Source organism: Gopherus flavomarginatus, chromosome 1, assembly GCF_025201925.1.
Source record: "Gopherus flavomarginatus isolate rGopFla2 chromosome 1, rGopFla2.mat.asm, whole genome shotgun sequence".
Taxonomy (NCBI): Eukaryota; Metazoa; Chordata; order Testudines; family Testudinidae; genus Gopherus; species Gopherus flavomarginatus.
The window spans coordinates 16,970,157-16,990,185 of NC_066617.1; positions in this window are offsets into that span (position 1 = coordinate 16,970,157).

Here is a 20,029-nt window from a genome sequence, read left to right on the forward strand (position 1 = left end):
TGGGAAACATGCAGGTCATAGTGGATGGCTTTGCTGCAATGGGATTCCCTGACTGTAGGGGGGCGATAGATGGAACCCATATCCCTATCTTGGCACCGTAGCACCAGGGCACCCAGTGCATAAACAGCAAGGGGTACTTTTCAACGGTGCAGCAAGCACTGGTGGATCACAAGGGATGTTTCACCAACATCCACGTGGGATGGCCAGGAAGGGTTCATGACGCTCGCGTCTTCAGAAGCACTTCTCTGTTTAAACTGCTGCAGCAAGGGAATTACTTCCCAGACCAGAAAATAACAGTTGGGGATGTTGAAATGCCTATAGTTATCCTGGGTGACCCAGCCTACCCCTTGATGCCATGGCTCATGAAGCCATACACAGGCAGCCTGGACAGTGGTCAGGAGCTGTTCAACTACAGGCTGAGCAAGTGCAGGATGGTGGTAGAATGTGCATTTGGCCATTTAAAGGCGCGCTGGTGCACATTACTGACTCGCTCAGACCTCAGCCAAACCAATGTCCCCTTTGTTATTGCTGCTTGCTGTGTGCTCCACAATCTCTGTGAGAGTAAGGGGGAGACTTTTATGGCGGGGTGGGAAGCTGAGGCAAATCACCTGGCTGCTGATTACGCGCAGCCAGACACCAGGGCGATTAGAAGAGCACACCACGAAGCGGTGCACATCAGAGAAGCTTTGAAAACGAGTTTCATCAAGGGCCAGGGTACGGTGTGGCTGCTGTGTTTGTTTCCCCTTCATGAACCGCCCCTCCTTTATTGACTCCTTCCCTGTAAGCAACCCACCCCCCCCCTTCAATTACAGATTGCTTAAGGAAATAAAGTCACTATCGTTTTTAAAAATCATATATTCATTATTAACAAGTAATTATAAAAGAGGCAGAGAACTGACAAGGTATCCCGGGTGTGGTTTGGGAGGAGGATAGGAGGGAAGGAAAAGGCCATTAAACATATTTCAATGTAATGACAGCCTTTTGGTTGGATTGTCCACGGTAGTGGAGTGGGTGGGTGCACGAAGCCTTCCCCCATGCTTTCTTACATGTCTGGGTGAGGAAGATATGGAACATGGTGAGTGGTGAAGGTGGTTACACAGGGGCTGCAGCGGCACTCTGTGACCCTGCTGCTCTTCCTGAAGATCCATCAGACGTCGGAGGATATCAGTTTGATCACGTAGCAGCTCCAGCGTTGCATCCCGCCACTGCTGATCTTCCTGCCGCCACCTCTCATCTCGAGCGTCTCTCCTCTCCTCACGTTGGTCCCTGCTGTCCTCACGTTCACTGGCATCTTTCCTATAATTTGATACCACGTCCTTCCACTCATTCAGATGAGCTCTTTCATTGCGGGTTACTTCCATGATTTCCGAGAACATTTTGTCTCACGTCTTTTTTTTTCCTCCGCCTTATCTGAGATAGCCTTCGGGATGGAGTAGGGAGGCTTGAAAAATGTGCAGCTGCATGAGGGAGGGAAAAAAGGGAGAGAAGTATTTAAAAAGGTACATTTTACAGAACAATGGTTCTTCTTCGAGTGATTGCTCATATCCATTCCAGTTAGGTGTGCGCGCCGCGTGTGCACATTCGTTGGAAAACTTTTACCCTAGCAACTCGGTGGGCCGGCAGGTCGCCCCCTAGAGTGGCGCCATCATGGCGCTTGATATATACCCCTGCCGGCCCACCCGCTCCTCAGTTCCTTCTTACCGCCCGTGTCGGTCGTTGGAACAGTGGAGCGCGGCTTAGCTGACCTCCACTTCCCTAGCTACTCGTAGTTCTCGTATATAGTTATGCAGTTATAATCCTTTTATATATATATTTGTATAGTTATACGTTTTTTCTCTGCTAACATATTTAGTTTAGTAATTGTTAGCGGAGTTCAGGAAGTAGCCCCTTCCATGAACCCGGTGCCGGGGCCCATGCACGGCTCACCGGGTTTTAAAATGGGCTCGGCCTGCCAGAAGCCGATGCCGAAGGGAGATCCACACGACTCCTGTTTGAAGTGCCTCAGGGAATCGCACTTGACAGCTAAGTGCCCCATTTGCAAGGCTTTTAAGCCGAGAACAAAAAGGAGCGGGACTTTCACTTACCCCTCCACCTTTGGCGCCGAGCGATGATCAAGCGGCTGGCAGAAGAGCCTCCTCGGCACCGGACCACGCCGGTACTGCCAAGGCCTTTCGGCACCGGCCGTCGCCGGCACCGAAGTCGACTCGGCACCGCTCCCTTCCTCCGAGGTCGAGAGAGCCTACAATTCCTGCTGGTGCCTGACGGCTCCCCGGCACGCGCCGTGGTTGAGCCCCCTGCTCCTGCTGCTTCCGTGCCACCTGCATCGCAGCCAGAGAGCTCGCCTAAGTCGGATTGCCTGGCACCGACACCTGCAGAGGCACCGATGACATCGGCACCGTTGATCCCGGTCCCACAAGGGCCGTAGAATCCGGTGCCTGACGGCTCCCCGGCACGCGCCGTGGTTGAGCTACTGCTCCTGCTGCTTCCGTGCCAACGGCACCGCAGCCAGAGAGCTCGTCTAAGTCGGATCGCCCGGCACCGACACTTGCTGCGGCACCGACGACGTCGGCACCGTCGATCCCGGTCCCACAAGGGCCGTAGAATCCGGTGCCTGACGGCTCCCCGGCACGCGCCGTGGTTGAGCTACTGCTCCTGCTGCTTCCGTGCCAACGGCACCACAGCCAGAGAGCTCGTCTAAGTCGGATTTCCCAGCACCGACGCCTCTGAGGCACCGACAACGTCGGCACCGTCGATTCCAGTCCCATAAGGGCCGTAGAATCCGGTGCCTGACGGCTCCCCGGCGCGCGCCGTGGTTGAGCTTATTGCTCCTGCTGCTTCCGTGCCGACGGCACCGCAGCCAGACAGCTCATCTAACTCGGATCGCCCGGCACCGACGCCTACCGAAGCTTTGACGACCTCGGTACCGTCGATCCCGGTCCCACGAGGGCCGTCGAATCCGGTGCCTGACAGCTCCCCAGTATGCACTGTGGTTGAGCCTGCTGTTCCCTCCACTCTGGAGACATTACCAACGGCGAGGGATCTCATTGCCATGACAGAGTCGATGCTGCCTGACCCCGGCACCGCCGGTGCGGGTGATACAGTCTCTTCATGTGACTGTCCTCTGTCAGCACAGCAGAGCGGCACCGTTCATGATCACGGTCCCGCAGACACTCCAGATCCTGTAGGCACGCCCGACACCACTTGCAGTCCCGGTGCTGTTTTCATCATCGGTACTGGTCGCACTCGCTGCACCGGTCGGTATCCCATTCGCCGACCCGCTATCGGCACCGTTCCGACTCCCGGCACCGCGACAGGTACCTTGACTCCTGTAGCCTCTCCCCGAGCCTTGAGATCTCGGTCGACCTCCAGGCACCATTCTAGTTGCGGGTCTGGATCTCGTTCCAGGTACCGGTACGCCTCCCGGTGCCGGTTCCCGGTGCCGAGTTGGGCAAGGTCCGATAGAGTCAGAGACTCTGCCTGTGCCTTCTTTTAGTACCTCCATGGCCATCCGGACACGCATCCGTGTCATCCCACATATGCAAATCTTATGCTCAGGACCACGATTCTGATATGATGGCCAGCGGGCGCCAGCCCCGAAACCGAAAGAGGCTTGGCGAATGAACCTGTTTCGCCGCCAGGTGTACTCTGCAGAGGCCCTGCAGCTCTGGGTAGCAAAGCAACAAGCCTTGCTTAGCTGCGATAATTATAGCACCTGGGTGAAGGTAGTTTAGTTTATGGAGTTTCTCCCTCAAAACTCCCGCCAAGAGTTCGCTGCCGTCTTGGGGGACGGGGGAAAAAAGGTACCCAGAGCGTCCCTCCAGGCCTCGTTGCTCGCAGCAGACTCTGCAGCCAGAACTCTGGCCTTTGGTGTCGCCATGAGGTGCATCTCATGGCTCCAGGTATCAAACCTCCGGCCGGAGCTGCAGTATGCCATTCAAGATTTACCCTTTGTGAAAAAGGCCTTTCGCGGCAAAGACAGCCCCAGGCTGCCAAGCCTGATGGACAATAGGGTCCTAATGCGCTCTCTCAGCATGCATATGCCAGCGACCAAATGCAGGCCTTTCTGCCCCCAGCCGCCATACTCTGTGCCTAGCCAGAGACAGGACTTTGGCAAACGGCGAGGCCACGGCGGTCACAGACGAACGTCAGGACCCCTAATGAGCCCAGGTCAAGGTCCCTTGCAATTACCACTGGGACCAAAGACGAACCTTCCAAGGTGCGCCTGAGGGCGGTGTACCAGTCACAGGCCGGGATCCCAATCCCGCTTTCTCCTGGCGTGGCCCTAGTTAATTTCAGATCGCTGGATCCTGCGCACGGTGGAGCATAGATACCACCTCTAATTCGTTCCAGCCCTGTTCCCCCCTTCAGGGACCCCTCTCACGAGCAATTCCTCGTACAAGAGGTGCAGACGCCGATGGACGAAAGGGGCAAGGGGTTTTACTCCCGTTATGCCCTAGTCCCCCACTCGAACGCAGGTCTCAGACCTTCCTAGTCCTGCACGGACTCAACCGGTTTAGGATAAGGTTGAAGTTCCGCACGGTATCCCTGGGAACCATTATTCCATCCTTGCCTCCTGGGGGCTACTATGCCGCCCTGGATATGAAGGACGCGTACTTTCGCAACGCCATCTTCCCTCCGCACAGGAGATACCTCCGCTTTCTAGCCAACTGTCAGTACTTCTGGTTTACGGCCATAGTCGCCGCCGACCTTCGCTGATGTCGGATATGCGTTTTTCCGTATCTGGACGATTCGCTTATCCGAGGAGACTCTGAGACACAAACCACTCAGCGCGTGGGCATCGTCACGGTCCTATTCACAGGTCAAGGCCTGATGATTACTATAGAGCAATCCACTCTGGTTCCCACGCAGAGGTTGGACTTCCTAGGAGCTATCTTGGTCTCCTACCTAGCCGGAGCCTGCTTATCACAACTGCGGTTTTTAGGCGATGGCAACAATCATCTGAGGTCTACAGGCTTTCCCAACGACCTCGGCTCGTACTTGTCTCAGTCTCCTGGGTCCATGGTTGCCCGCAAGTTGGTAACCAAACATGCCAAGCTCCGCCTCCGTCCTCTCCAAGTCCGGCTCACCTCGGCGTACCACCCGGACAGGGAGCCAATGGCCATGGTAGCCACCGTTCCCTCGAGCACCTTAGGCTCCCTAGAGTGGTGGCTAACTCCCTCCCTGGTGTGGGCAGGGATGCGGTTTCATCCGCCCCAGCCCTCACTGCCCCTGACGACGGACATGTCATCTCTCTGCTCAAGTGCTCATGGTCACCTCCGAGCTTAAGGCCTTTGGTCTTCTCGGGAGCTGGCATTCCACATCAATGCCCCCAAAATGAGAGTAGTCCGCCTGGCGTGCCAGGGGTTCCAGCGGCAGCTGCGAGGCCGTTGTATCTCGGTGTTTACAGCCAACACAGCGGCCATGTGCTTCATAAATATCCAAGGAGGGACATGGTCCTCCCCCCCCCCTTTTTGTCAGGAGGCCATCCATTTCCGGGACTTTTGCATGGCCCACTCGATGGAGCTGGTGACGTCCTTTCTCCCAGGCGTTCGGAACGTCTTGCCGCTTTCACTCAGCAGGTCTTTCCTGTCTTACGAGTGATCACTCTGCCCCATGTGAGGCGCTCTGCTTTCCAGAAGCGGAGATGTTCCTCACATAGACCTGTTCGCTCACCGAGAGAGCAGAAAATGCCAGATGTTCTGCTCCTTCCAAGGTCTCTCCTCGGGATCGATCTTGGACGCATTCCTGATGCCGTGGAAAGGCCAACTCCATTATGCCTTCCCACTGTTCCCACTGGTTCATTAGGTCCTGCTCAAACTCCGCAGGGGCAGAGCGCGCATCATCATGATCACTCCAGAGTGGTCCAGGCAGCACTGATATACCACGTTGCTCGGCCTGTCAATAACAGACCCAATTACCCTGCCACTCCACCCAGACCTCATCACTCAGGGCAACGACAGGCTTCGTCACTCGGACCTGCAGCCTCTTCGCCTCAAGGTGTGGCTGCTGCGTAACTGAGCCGGGGTGACAGGAAGCCTTCCACCTGGTCAACGTACCGGGCCAGGTGGAAGCGTTTCTTCTACAGCTGCAATACGCTCGATCTTGCTCCTGCTGAGATCTCAATCCCCTCTATTTGGCCTGCCTCTGGCCTTCAGCGGCAGGACCTGGCGGTATCATCGCTGAGGATACACTCAGCAACTATCTCTACCTTCCAGGCAGGCTAAGGTGGACGTTCCGTGTTCTCACGCTCTATGGGTTCGGGATCCCTCAAGGGCTTGGAGAGCTTGCACTCTCGGGTGCGCCGCCCAGCCCCTACCTGGGACCTCAACCTAGTTTTAACCAGACTTATGTCTCCCCCAGTCGAGCCATTCACGACTGGCCCTCTAATATACCTGTCTTGGACGACAGCTTTCCTCGTAGCTGTTACATCGGCCAGACGGGTCTCCGAGCTCAGAGCTCTTACGGGGGTTCCGCCGTACACTAGGTTTCACAAAGACAAGGTGCAGTTATGACCGCACCCGGCTTTCCTCCCTAAGGTGGTTTTGGCCTTTCATGTTACCCACAGCTCAACGCAATGGGCACAACCATTGCACTCCTTGGGCATCTGTGGAGTGCTCGCATTTATATTGCGCTGCCAGAACCATTTCGTAAGGTGGCCCAGCTCTGTCTCGGTAGCGGGCCAAAGGGAGGGCTTGCTTGTTTTCCTCTCAGAGGATCTCATCTCAGGTGATGGCAGACTTCCGCACTTGTTATGATTTGGCTCATATTTCCCCAAGCCACATCATCGTGCAGTTTACCAGGGCTCAGGCTTCATCTGCCGCCTTGCTGGCTCGTGTTCCTACCCACGAGATCTGTCGCGCAGCTCCATTGGTCCTCGGTCCATACCTTTGCTTCGCAGTATGCCCTGGTTCAACAGTCAAGAGATGCTGTAGCCTCTGGCTCAGCAGTTTTCATTCTGCCACATTTCACTCCGACCCCACCACCTACGTAAGGCTTGGGATTCACCTAACTGGAATGGATATGAGCAATCACTCGAAGAAGAAAAGACGGTTACTCACCTTTGTAACTGTTGTTCTTCGAGATGTATTGCTCATATCCATTCCACACCCGCCCTCCTTCCCCACTGTCGGAGTAGCCGGCAAGAAGGAACTGAGGAGCGGGTGGGCCGGCAGGGGTATATATCAAGCGCCATGATGGCGCCACTCTAGGGGGCGACCTGCCGGCCCACCGAGTTGCTAGGGTAAAAGTTTTCCGACGAATGTGCACGCGCGGCGCGCACACCTAACTGGAATGGATATGAGCAACACATCTCGAAGAACAACAGTTACAAAGGTGAGTAACCGTCTTTTATACTCTTTCACAGTGAACAACACTATTCACCTTACATAGCACTTGTGATTTCACTACAACGTCACATTTTGCATCTTAATATTGAGTGCCTGCGGCTCTGGTGTTACAGATCTCACAGATGCAGGCCCGGGCATCAGAATTCAGCTTGCATGCGGCCATGGTAAGCCATTGTCTTTCGGCTTCTCCAGCCTTCATATACACAGTGCCATCTGATGCTTCTTTCCTGTTAACATGCAGCAGCAGAAGCCAACCCCCTCATCCAATTCTCTAGGATGATTGCTTTACCCCTCCCCCCACCGCATGGCTAGTATCATGGAAGATCACTGCTAATCACCTCCCTTTTCCCCACCACCGTGTGGCTGGTAGCTGGAAAAATTCCTGCTAGCCAAACGCAAAAAAGCTCAGCACTGTCCTTCCTCCCCTCCCCCTGCTTGGCTACGTGCAAGGAAGGATTTCTTTTAAGCAACAGCCCAGTAGGAAAATGGCCATCTCTGTCCCCTTAATTAAATTCCGGAATTTCAACCAGGTTACCATGAACGATATCACTCTGCTGAGGATAACAGAGCGAGATAAAGAACGGATGTTTCTTGAATGCCAGCAATCACCAGGACCATACGCAGCTATGGTTTGTCATGCAATGATACCCGATTACTTGCTACATGCATGGCGTGGTAAAGTGTCCTACCATGGTAGACAGAACAAGGCTGCCTTGCCCAGAAACCTTCTGCAAAGGCATTTGGAGTACCTCCAGGAGCGCTTCATGGAGATGTCCCTGGAGGATTTCCGCTCCATCCCCAGACATGTTAACAAACTTTTCCAGTAACTTTACTGGCCACGAATGCATCCCAAGCCCTCATGGCAAATGAATCATTAAAAAACGCTTGCTTTTAAACCATGTTTTATATTTACAAAGGTACACTCACCAGAGGTGGCTTCCATGGCTTCATTGTCTGGGCTAGTGGCTTGGGAGGGCTGGGAGGGTAATTCCATCTGGGTCACAAAAAGCTCCTGGCTGTTGGGGCTACGGAGTGCTGCGTGCTCGCTGCAAGGTCGTCCTCCTCTTCCTCCTCCTCCTCCTCCTCATCTTCCCCCTCCGCAGAATCCTCAGCCATGGTTGAGATTACAACCCCCACCTCGGAATCCACGGACAGGGGTGGGGTAGTGGTGGCGCAGCCCCCTAGAATTGCATGCAGCTCAGCGTAGAAGCGGCACGTTTTTGGCCCTGACCCGGACCTTCCTTTTGCTGCTTTGGTTTTCTGGTAGGCTTGTCTGAGCTCCTTAACTTTCACTCTGCACTGCACTGACTCCCTGGTGTGGCCTTTTTCCATCATAGCCTTGGAAATTTTTTCAAATATTTTTTCATTTCATCTTTTGGAACGGAGTTCTGTTAGCACTGAATCCTCTCCCCATATAGTGATCAGATCCAGTACCTCCCGTGCGGTCCATGCTGGAGCTCTTTTTCGATTCTCAGGAGACTGCATTGCTACCTGTGCTGATGAGCTCTGTGCGGTCACCTATGCTGATCTCCATGCTGGCCAAACAGGAAATGAAATTCAAAAGTTCGCGGGGCTTTTCCTGTGTACCTGGCCAGTGAATCTGAGTTCAGATTGCTGTCCAGAGCGGTCACAGTGGTGCACTGTGGGATACCTCCCGGAGGCCAACACCATCGATTTGCGGCCACACTAACCCTAATCCAATATGGTAATACCGATTTTAGCGCTACTCCTCTTGTCGGGGAGGAGTACAGAAACCAATGTAAAGAGCCCTTTATATTGATATAAAGGGCCTCATAGTGTGGACAGGTGCGGCGTTAAATCAGTTTACCACTGCTAAAATTGGTTTAAACACGTAGTGTAGACCAGGCCTGAGGCTCGCAGCTGAGTGGTAGATCCTATGTATTGCATGTGGTGCTTTGAACACATCCAGGGAGGATGATGACATTATGTGAAAGAGACTTTGTCATTGAAAACTCAAGAATGAAAGTAAGATTCCGTATGAAAATATTCTTAAACCACATTGGATCAAAATCTCCAAACCATCATCTCAAGGCAGGAGGAAACATTGAGTGAGCTCATTGCACACTGCTGTTAAAGCATCTCTTAGGCCATGCTGTGAGAGTTCGCTTGGCAGAGGCACTCAAACTAGAGTTCCTTTCATTAGAAAGAAGCAGGGGCTGCTGGCTGAGCATTTTCCATGAGGGATTTTGGGCACTAGAACAAGCTTCCCTCCACTGATCCAAAATAATCTGTTGACCTCTCTATATAGGAAGGAGAGCTTTGGATGGGCAACACTCCTTGGTTTTTCATATAAATGAATGATTTACAATTGGTCTTTGAGCACATAACCAGAACCAGAGCAAAAACTTTCTCTAACTCCCTGGGGCTGAGACTTAGATTCTTTAGACACACTGGATACAAAAATAGTCTCAAAATAAAACAATTTAGGGATAGCCAGACTGGATCAGATACAAGGTTCATCTAGTCCAATATTCTGCCTCTGACAGTGACCAGAACCAGATCCTTCATTGGAAAGCATAAGAGCTTTCTTCCCTGGACAGGAAAGGTTAGGTGACAGAGGATGGATCACATGACGACTGCTTGTTCTGTTTATTCCCTCTGGGGCACCTGGCATTGGCCACTGTTGGAAGACAGGATACTGGGCTAGATGGAGCTTTGGTCTGACCCAGTATGGCCATTCTTATGTTTTTATGTTCTTAAGGTCCTGACTAACAACAGTGAAGGATTTGCACAACTCGTCTCCAACTTTGTTATGAATAAAAAGAAAACCAACCTCCAAAAAACAAGACTTCATTTAATTTCACAAGCACTTTCTATTCCCACTTGCAATTTTACCTGCCATTCAGGGTATTGGCGCTCTTTCAGAGAACTCTTATGTGTTCCTGGCAATGCACTCAAACAGCCATTACTGCCATCTACGTGCTCCATGGCAGTCCAGGCGCACATGAAGCATTCTTCCGGCCTGATGGGGAAGTACTGTGAATCCTGAGGCAGGGGATGGCGAGAACTCTTAGACTAAAAAGCAGATCAGTCTTACCGCTATGTGAAAGTTTCTTACTGCTCACATCATGAACTTTTGACCAGCTCTAATAGTTACACAAGTTTTTGAGATTTCAAGGCCCGAGCTGACCATTATGATAATCTAGTTTGACCTTTTGCATAACACAGGCCATAGAATTTCACACAGTAATTCCTGCGCCAAGCCCATATCTTATAGTTGAGCTACAGCATAATTTTTAGAAAGACATCCAATCGTGATCAAGTAATCATGAAGCTTCAGTTTTCCCAAAACATCCGTGCAAAAAACACCCCAAAAATTCATATGAGAAAACCCCCAAAAGATTGTAAACACTGCACAAGCTGTGACGCTAGTTCCAATCAGAATTTACCAAATTTGCAGAAAACGTTTTTTCACTTTCTCCCAGCTTGGCCTAATGCCATTATAAACATTTCATTTTTAAAAACAATTCCCCCTGAAAACAGTTTGTGATTTAGATGGAAAGCGTTTCCTGTCCTATTTGCAAGCCTAACATTGTGTCATTGTCTGATAGCCAAGAGTAGAACTTCACCAGCCTGTTTTCATTGCCTGAACTGTATGAAATACAAAATGCAAATACACAGAATAAAAAGTAAATTAGATTCTCAAATTTATTTCACTTTTAACAAACTGGCACATTAATAACATCACACTTTACAGAAGGACATTTGCTTGATTTTCTCACTGCTGTGTGCAAAATTGCACATTTAACCAGCACACGCTATCACCAATTGGAGATTGACTTAATAAACTTAGAAAATAAGGCCATTTCCTTTTAACTTGATAGTGACCTTTTATACAGAACTAAAAGGCTTTTTCCCTCCTGAAACATCTCCTTACCAGAATCGAGAGGTTTATTTATCAGCATTGCATGCAGTGCCATGATGTTTGGCCCTGGGGAGCACTCAACATATGTTAGGATATATGGGAAAAAAAAGTTTTAAAAATCAGGAAGTCAGTGTTGTAACATCCATTGAATCCATTGAAAATGGATTCTCTCTTATAGCGTCTACTGCTTTGAAAATGGCTTAGAGATTTTAACTATAATATTTAAGCATCTTACATCAGGTTAGACTGATGTCAGCACTAGAAGATGTTACACATTTGTTGGTAATTTTCTAAAGTTGACCCCCAGACTTATCCTTACACATACTTAAACTTAACCACTCGAGGAGTGCCATTGCCTTCCGTGGAATTACTTGTGGGAGTAAAATGAAGCATGAGGATAAGCATTTGCAGGGTTGAAGCCTTTGCCCATAAAGTATATATGGTCTACTAAAGTAACATCACCCATACTGTAACTAGCAACGCACGTCCAGCCTGGTTACAGAGAAAGGGGTAAGGAAATGCAGACAACAAGGAGAAAGTGAATGAAGTGGCAGACCAGTGTAGACTCAGGCTAGATTAATTCGAGCTCCCTGGGAAGGAGCTGTTTATTGGTTGCGTATCTGTGCAGCGCCCGGTGCAGTGGAACTCTGGGGCATGATTGGAACCCTTAGGTTCCTATGGCAATACAAATAAATGAATACAGAAATAACAATACATTCAAGGTCTCCTCCTTGAGCCTAATCCCAACAGCTGTCCATGCTCAGACACTAGCTCCGTTTTAGGGATTCCACCACTCTGCAGGCAACTCACCTTTCCCTTGAAGTACTCCCTGGGTTTGTCTTTACAGGCTTGTATGGGAGGTTGGGTTCTTACAGTACTACATTGGTATTTTTGTGTTCATTAATTGTTATTCAGTGCCCCAACCACCTCAGAAACGGGCTGCTTCATAAATAAGCTTATTAACTAACCTATAACAGTGCTTTCTTTCAAAGTTGCTTCCCTTCTGCATGGAAGGATTGGCCAGCAAACTCAGCGCTCGTATTTCTCCCTGTGATTCTTTCCATGGGCAGGTAAAACATGGCTAATATTAGTGTGACCCATGAAGGTTGCTGTAATTAAGGTCATGTGAGTGCTTGTCTAGAAGGCTGTTTATAAACTGGGTATAAAATTTGCTCAAGACTGTCACAGAGCAAAAAGAAGCAAGAAAACCCTGGCTGGGATTTTCAAATGGGCATGCGGGATTTATAGGCCCAAATCGCATTTAATTTAATTGGGAGTCAGGTGCCTAAATCCTTTATGCTCCTTTAAAAATTGCATCCTACAATACCAGCCATTCTTGGGACCGGTATCTGGTCCATGTCTTACCTGCCCATGGAAAGAAAATACTGATCTCAACTCTCCTAGTATTTACCAGGACTAAAATGTTACAGCAATTTACCATCCAATTAGATCAGGTCTAGTCCCACGGGTACTGTGCAGTTCCATCAATTGTTCCTTCAGCTGTGACTCAGATAATGTACTTGATCCCAGGATGTACTTGTGCTGTTTCTAACCCTTCACTAGTGATATCACTGGGGGAGCCAACTGCAGCAGCTACTGACTTTGGAATGGCAATGATTTTCCTCCTTTTTCTGCGCCTGGCCCCAGACGATGTGTGGGCACATGTGTGCGATTTCTCACTCCCACAGCTTTCCCCAGCACAGCAGATCTATCTGCAAAGGGTGCTGTCAGGAGACTCATGCTCAAATCAGAGTCTTCCACTCTTCCTTTCCTATGCACTGCAATATAGTGGGATGGATGGAGCTTTCAGCGCCGTTCTCCCACCACTTTGAGCTCTCCTTTACTAATGCTGTGTACAGAAGTATTTGCTACAGGCTATTTACTTGTATTTCCTTGCTTCAGCTAGACCAATAATGAACATCAGGTGTCCAGTTACAATCCAGTTGATATGGCATGGAAGGATGAAATAAGTAAATAATGCTACCACAACAGTGCAGCATACAGCACTCGTTTATCCATTCTGCATTTCTCTATACATTCCACATCTGTTCTCTTTAGCAGCGTAAGATGACTTGCTGAGAGTGCCAAACATCTGTAGGGTATGTCTTGACGGAAAAAAAGGGTATGTTCTTCACATGTGTTAGTTCAATCAAGTGGCTTTTCCATCACCTTATGTTCTGTTAAGATGCAGGCTAACATATACGGTTCAAAAAAAAAAAAAACTAGATAAATTCACGGAGGATAGGTCTATCAATGGCTATTAGCCAGGATGGGCAGGGATGGTGTCCCTAGCCTCTGTTTGCCAGAAGCTGGGAATGGGCGATGGGATGGATCACTTGATGATTACCTGCTCTGTTCATTCCCTCTGGGGCACCTGGCATTGGCCACTGTTGGTAAACAGGATACTGGGCTGGATGGACCTTTGGTCTGACCCAGTATGGTCATTCTCCTGTTCTTATATTTGAAACTACATTAACTGGCCCAGATCAAGCCTGAGAGGAGCCTAGGCTAGAACAGGGCTTTAAGTATATTAGTGTTAGAGGTGGTTAGAATATTGGGGGAAGGGAGTCAGTGGAAAATTTTGGCTTTTCATTGAAAAACTAAAAGCCCGCACTCCAGAAATTTGTCATTTTTGGTTTTCAGCAGTTGGACAAAAAAATTTTTTCCTGCCAAACAAATCAAATTTCCTACAAAATGCCAGGTTTTTTTTTTTTGAGGAAAGCAGACACTTAGAGAAAAAGTTGTGTTTTCTTCAAAAAAGTAATTTTCCTTTTAAATGAAGCTTTGATATATGTTTTTCAATCAGCCCCAGTTAACTTGCATCCCATTCCAAGCAAGGCTTTTCAGTGGTGTTCAGCTAATTCAGTTGAGCTAATATGACTGGAAATACATATCCTCAAGATGGGGCCTGTCAGCCACAAGGCATCATCTCTCTTTTCGAAACTCCTGGTACACAGGAGCCTAGGAAAGATGAGTGTTAAATAGTAGTACCCATTCCCATGCACTTTGTAAACTGCACAACGTCTGAGAGTGAACTGCAGTAAAATCCAACTAATTACTTTGAGAACTCACATGTATGGATTCCTTTTTCTGAAAACAAAAGCTTCCTAGTAACTAGCCATTTTAAACATATATGCCAATGGTTATTTGTAAAACCAAACCCCACCAGAATGTTGGTTTTTTTGACCTGAGCCAAGGACCAGTATCTGAAGCGCTCTTCATTTTCCTGGACATTCTGAATTTTAATAACCAATTTTTCATCTAAAATGTTGTTTGATTTAGCAGTGTCTCAATCTCCCGATAACATCAGTCTATCTTGCACCTTTGTTGCAGACCTTTATAAACTCAGTTCTGGAGGGTGGAGGAGAAGAAGAAAACACATTAAAACCATTTTAGTTTTCAGGCATTGCCACCTCACTATTTTAAAACATATTACTCCAGATTCTCTGCCTTGGCAGTTTTGTGTTGCCAGAAACAGGTGGAAAGCTGCCCTAACTGGGTAGCAAAGGATGTTCCCTGACACAGGGGACACCTCAACTGTGGTGCCGCCAGTAACTTTAGGTAGGCGTGATGAGCATAAGAATGGCTATACTGGTCAGAGCAATGGTCCATGTAGCTCAGTATCCAGTCTTCCAACAGTGGCCTGTGCCAAGTGCTTCAGAGGGAATGAACAGGAACAAGACAATTATCCAAGTGATTCATCCTCTGTTGTCCTCTCCAAGCTTCTGGCAGCCAGCGGCTAGGGACACGCAGAGTATGGGGTTGCATCCCTGGCCATCTTGGCTAATAGCCATTGATGGACCTAGCAAGGCAAGGTAGCGTGCCAGGGACATGAGGATGTGAAAGATGTGTGGCACTAACAACACTCTGCCCTATCCTCAGCCAGTGCATACTTAGAGCAGCTAAGACCTTGGGTGGCCCAGGATTAGATGAGCAGAGGGTGGCTCAGAGACAGCTTCTTTCCCTTACTCGCAGACCAGAGGAGAAAAGCAGGAGGCCGATAACCTGGGCCATTTGGGTGTCTCAGCTGATTTATACAGTTCGCCCTTCGCAGGGCTGAGGACCTGGCCCACTTTCTTTCTGTTATTTAATTGAAGCAATAAGTCCTTGATTACTGAGATGCTTCTGTCTTGTGACAATCCAGGACAGTCCAAATTAGTTGTGGTCTGAAAGAATCTGATTGGGTTGCTGCAGCTTATCACCCTGTACCTGAAGCAATCAATGTCTTCCTCAGAAACCAGACTCTTAACCATAATGTAACCATTTTCCTCACAAAAGCACCTCTCCTCTAGGATCAGAAGATCATTCTCCAGGCTGCAACTGTGAGGGGAATAAAAAAATCTGCAGGGAACTCATTTAGGCAAGTGATCTGAACAGAATGGTCTAAATCTCTGTAACTTGATACTAGGCCCATTGGAGAATCTTCTGTGAGGTTCAGACAAAAGAGGGATGATGCCATGGAATGGCTGAGCCTGCCTTGTGCACAGTTGGGAGAAGATTCTTGTGCAAAGTCATTTCCTTGGGCAGATCTTGGAAGGATGATGGGCCCGTGAATTCAGAGGGCCAGATTGTCAAAGGAGTCTAAACATGCAGGTAGCCCCTTAGTGGGATTTTCAAAAGCACCTAAGCAGGTTACGTGCCTAACTGCCACTGAGTTAGGGGATTCCTACCTAAGTCTCCTGTTCCTTGTCCCCTAACTGCCCCCTCCTGAAACCCCCTCCCACCCTAACTTCCCCCCCTAGGACCCTATCCCCTACCTGTCCCCTGACAGCCCCAACCCTTATCCACACCCCTGCCCTCAGACAGCTCCCGGGACTCCCACTCCCCATCCAACCACTCCCCGCCCCCTGACAGGACCTCCAGAACTCCTGACCCATCCAACCCTCCCCCTGCTCCCTGACTGGCCCCTGGGACTCCCCTTTACCATGCCCATGCCAGTCAGACGCTGGCTCCACGTGAAGGCAAAACTCCACGTGGAGTGCTCAGGCAGTGGGATGGGGGGAGCTGTGGGAGGGGCAGCAGCGGCTCACACTTCCGGGAGCTGCAGAACGTGAGCACGGTGATGGGGAAGCCGGGGGGCATGCCTGCCACTGGTCTGGGGTCCCAGCTGCTGGCCCCACTCAGCCTCCTGCCGGCCTGGGATTCTGTTCACTCAGCCGGCAGCGGGCTGAGCAGGGCTGGTGGCTGAGACCCCGGATGGCAGCTGCGTGCCAGGTAAAATCAGCTCGCGTGCCACCTTTGGCACACATGCTGTAGGTTGCCGACCCCTGATCTAGACAAGCACACAGACTTCTGGCCTGCTGTGACTCCAGACCTCACCGTGCTTTTTGATCTCCAGTCTCTGACCCGCCCGACTCTGACCCTGACGCTTTCCTCCTGATTCCAGCCCAGTATTACAACTGCTATCAGCTCTCTGATCCCAGCCTGACTCTGTCCTGGTTCTTGTGTATCAATCCTGGCTCTTCTTGCTAGGGAAGAAAGCTGCCAGGTTGTCACCGATCCCTTATATACCAATTATTGCTGTGACCAGTGCAAAGCCCGGCAGCTTGTTTCTATCAAACCTACAATAAGGGCTAGATTTTCAGAAGAGCTCAGCTCCCATTTAGGCACCAACACAGGTGGCCAGATTTTCAAGACCATTCATCACAGTGGGTGCTGAATGCTTTCGAAAACCTGGCCCCAGCTGTGGAAGTACAGAAAGAATTGATGGATTTGAAGGGGCAAGAGTCAAGCTAACTGTAATCCTAACAACATGAGATTTGTAGAAGCGAGGATTGTGTGAGGCAAGTAGGAAAGAACTGTGTGAGAAGTTGTTGTGACCTTGTGTTAGATAAGTATGGACTGTAGACTAGAGTCTAAATAGAGGTGAGAAAAATAAGATATCAGGATGACCCTATGTATAAACAAAATGCAGCTGTTGCTTATTATTGTATGTAATCAAAGGTATAAATGCTTGCTGTAAATGTTTACCTGGAGAGAGACCTGCCTAGGTGAGGGAAACCATGTGTCCAAGTGCACTCTCTGTCCACGTAATTGCTAGAGAATAAAGTATCTGACTTGCAGCACCCAACAAGAGAGTGAGAACTCTGTTTTTCTCTGGCAAAATGCACCCCTAAGTGAGTCATGACTTTTCACTAGTTTATACATGATCTGTTTTACTTAGGTAAAAAGATCCCACTGCTGCCGAGATGTACACCTCTTGTCAGTGGAGACGTGTATTATTATACCATCTTTCCCTCCACCATTCCCTCTCTGCTGCTTGTTACCCCCATGCAATGTGTATTACAATTACATTGAGGTTGGAAGCTCTTTGGAGCAGGGATCACCTCTTCCTAGAACTTTGGCGAAATGCCTCGTATGATTTGGAACCCTACAAAATAACAATGATAATGGCTGGAGACTGGAGCATTTGGCAGTTCTAGGAAGCAAAATTGAGCACAGAGGGTATAGGAAGTGCACAGAGACAAATAACCTTCCCCAAAACAACTCATCTGAAGGGGCAAACTGTGCAGAGTTAGTTTGTGGGAAAGGTGCCAGTCTGGGGGGATGGTAGAGGAGATTAGGTATTTCTTGGGCACCCACGTCACGCTCAGCATGGTACAGATTTATAGGAAGACACAATCCCTGCCCCAAGGGCTCTATTATCTGTACAGAAAAGTCCTGTAGAATTTAGTCAGCATGAAACTTATAGGATTCTATAGATGAATAAAGTTCAGTAAAAATTACTCCAAAACCCAATAGAAGTCCTGGTTTAAACATTCTCTAGAAAGATTGAGTCCAGGACTTTCCCATAAGGGAGGCAGTGCCATCCAGTGGCTAGGACACTGGCTGGGAGTCAGCAAGTCTGAGCACTAACAAGCCTAATCTTGCTTTATAAAGGGCTTTGAGAGCTGCAGATGAAAAGCACCAAAAAGATGCTAGGTATTATGATTAATAAAAAAATAAACAAACCACGGAGACACACCATCTATGAATCCAACTGGGTCAGTGTGTCCTTCCTACCCACCTGACAAGACAGTCAGCGAGAAAATCCTCAACCCAACCTACAAATTTAAAACACACTTTCACCCATTCAGCACTGGACGCAGGTCCACAGCACAGACTTACAAAGGGACAACATCTCTCCGTGGGAGGGATACACAAGTACCAGAAGGGGGAAGAGATTGTTGCTGAGTCCAGAGCTGCCCAGCTCCGCCCCGCCCCTTCTCCCCAAGCCCCTGGCCTTGCTCTGCCCATTCCCCACAAGGCCCAGCCCCCGCACCACCCCTTCTCCCCCCCTCTCCATGCTCTCACAGCCTCTTTCTCCAAGGCTCGCTCCTTCGCTGCTGCTTCCCCACAAGACCCTGACCCCTCTTGCTCCTCTCTTCCCCTTCCTTGTCACTCGCTGTCATGGCCAGTAAAAAGTGGGAGGGCATAACCTGCCTACTTTTAAAAGTCACTTGTCTGTACTGATGCCTTGTGATGGTTTACTTCCCTACCTCAGTGCCAACTGTTAGGAGCTCCATGTGAAGAACTGCACACAAGATTTTACCGGCATCGCACAACAACAACTTTTATAGGTCCTACAAAGTGCAGGAAGCATCCTACATTCTTAATCACTGTCTGCTGCCACCTTGTCTACGAACTTACAGTTCACATAGCTACAGCCATCTCTAGTAACATCAACAGCTCCTGCCAATCTCCCATTAATGCAAATAGGAATGGGCATAGACAAGCAAAAACATTGTTCATTCCATGCAGAATGTTATTGCCTGCTAATGGCTGAAATAAATAAATAAGCCCTACAATTTGTCTGAAACTAATCATAATTTCAGTATGGTAGTGTCATAAACTAGAGGTGACTGCAATATGGCTGAAGTTGCTTTGTTTCTCATGTGGGCGTTACATGACTTTAAGGGGTGTCGAGGAAGGTTTCCTCCAGCTACTTTTCCTATCTACGTATTAATTATTATTATCCAGACAATGGATGCTTATAATTTTTTCTATATATACACAACACCCCCTGTAGAAGGAGAGAACCTGGAGCACAGGGCCTGGTGCAAGACCTGAGGCCTGAACCAACAGTCCAGTGGGCGCTGCTAAAACACTGGTACTCCTAAGTACTAGGTACAGCCTATCCATGTAAACTCTTTCCTGCGAGATGGTACAGGAACACACCAACCCCGAGGAAGACAAAGATGGGAAGATAGAACGAGGGATGGGGATGTTTGGTTAGAATGAGCAGGTACACGGGTTGGTAACTAACCACCTTAGGAGTGTAATACGTAACTGGTTTGTGCCAAAGTATAAAAGAGAAATCATCGGCGGGGCACCTTTGTCCAGCCTAGGGGTCAGCAGAAAGTCCCGCTGTGATTGAGCTGAGTCCATTGTGATGAGCCCACACGTGTTCATGTACCTATCACCATGGAGCCAGGGTGCTAGTACCGTGCTTTGTCGATAATAGACCTGGCAGAGCGCCTTCGCCACCGAACCGAGGCTGTGGTCTTTCTGGGTAGTACTAGTGAGGTCTGCTGAACCAACTATCTACGCAGAGCTAGGACAGCATACGGAGAGAACACAGACACATGCCAAGTGACAACGTCCCCTGAAGTATAAAGAATGACTTCTGCTAATTAATTCCAAAGGAATGATTCTGGGTTAACACAGAGCAGAATTTGGCCTTGTGAGTATTTGAAGGTAGTAGGGAAAATACAATATTTAAGGGCAAACATACGGCTATAAATTCAGGCACTGGGATCAAATTAATATGCAGAAAATGTAAAAAAACAGCCCCTCCTCAAAAAACAAATTCCTGTCA